At 47.8% G+C, this 1,661-nt stretch overlaps 1 non-coding gene across 1 annotated transcript; it reads right to left on the bottom strand.

The window, feature by feature from the left end:
- Nucleotides 1–1,376: 1,376 nt before the first annotated feature.
- On the bottom strand, nucleotides 1,377–1,451 carry trnak-cuu (transfer RNA lysine (anticodon CUU)). Its single transcript has one exon. It is a non-coding gene; the product is annotated as a tRNA-Lys (tRNA).
- Nucleotides 1,452–1,661: the final 210 nt, after the last annotated feature.

Below are 1,661 nucleotides of genomic sequence, written 5' to 3'. Positions count from 1 at the left end.
GCGTTGTGCAGACCTCACTACCCTCTGGAGAGCCTTACGGTTGTGGGCGGAGCAGTTGCCGTACCAGCCCGACAGGATGCTCTCGATTGTGCATCTGTAGAAGTTTGTGAGGGCTTTTGGTGACAAGCCGAATTTCTTCAGCCTCCTGAGGTTGAAGAGGCACTGCTGCGCCTTCTTCACAACGCTGTCTGTGTGGGTGGACCAATTCAGTTTGTCCGTGATGTGTACACCGAGGAACTTAAAACTTTCCACCTTCTCCACTACTGTCCCGTCGATGTGGATAGGGGGGTGCTATTTAGGTAATACATGATACTCTTAATCTCAAAGTTGTGGGTTCAAGCCCCATTTTGGGTGATGCTTTTCTCCACCGAATCACCAACTCACTTTGCAAACAGTCATCCACTTGGTCTTTCGAGCAGGCTTGCCACCTGGCATTGCTGACGTGTCAGGCTTAGCTGGTTATACAGGAGACTATGGGTTTGAATGCAAGCGGTTCCTGCACTCTGACCTGTTGTCTCAATTACTTGTGAAACGTCCTCCTAAATGGAGTGAAAAATGCTTGTTTTCTGGACAAGAAATAGACAGGGAGAGGGTTCAAGAAAAATGTTGCTCCTGGTGAGGCTCAAAATCACAACCTCGGTTTGCTGCATAATGCTGTATAATCACAGAGTGCTAACCGATTGCACCATAGGAGCCATTGAAAGCACTCTCGCTGATCACCATATTTTGTGGCTGTTTGCAAACGTGAGCTGTACGATGCTTCGGATCCGAGTCAAGATCACGATTGAGCTGCCTGGCAATCGTCGGTCGGCTCGAATCCACGACTGCCTGGCTAGCTCCGTCATTAGAACATGAGATTTCTAATGCTCTACCGACGTGAGCTAGCCAGGCACCTCAACATCGAATAATGACTGTGGTCTGACTGATCGCACCAGCTCTTTTTGTGCAAACAGCTATGCGCTTGATCTAGTGAGCAGTGTTTGTTTAACTGGTGATCCAGTGGTGCAATCGGTTAGCAGTGTTGTACTGATACAGCAGTATGCAAGTCATAATCGATTGACCAGGTTGTGAGTCTGAGCCTCACCAGATGCAATTATTTGTCTTGAGACACCTCTGCCTGTCTATTTCTTGGCGAGCTCAAAAGTGAGCATTTACTTGGACAACAATATTAGGACGGCACTGTTTCGTAGGTAAGTCATTGAGATGAACAGGTGAGAGTGCAGGCACATGGCTCCTGGATGTCAAATCCGATTAGTCTTGCTGTACTCACACAGCTATGCCTGACAGCATCAGCAATGCAGGGTGGCAAGCCTGCTCGAAAGTCCAAGCGGATGGCTGTTTACAAAGTGAGTTGGTGCTTCGGCAGAGAAAAAAATCTCCCAACGTGGGACTCGAACCCACGTACCCTGAGATTAAGAGTTTCATGCTGCTACCGACTGAGCTAGCCGGGCACCTCGATCAGTAATAATTGACTTGGTCTGAATATCGTACAGCTCTGTTTGTGCAAAATATGGTGATCAGTAAGAGTTGTTGTTAATGGATCCTGTGGTGCAATCGGTTAGCGTGTTATACTTATACAGCAGTATGCAGCAAATCGATGTCAAGGTTGTGAGTTTGATGCCTCAGCAGGATGCAAGTATCTTCTCTTGAACCCTCTGCCT

The sequence above is a fragment of the Salvelinus alpinus genome, chromosome 2, assembly GCF_045679555.1.
Source record: "Salvelinus alpinus chromosome 2, SLU_Salpinus.1, whole genome shotgun sequence".
NCBI lineage: Eukaryota > Metazoa > Chordata > Actinopteri > Salmoniformes > Salmonidae > Salvelinus > Salvelinus alpinus.
Note: the sequence above shows the minus strand (reverse complement) of the source record. Positions and strands in the feature narration are given on the sequence as shown.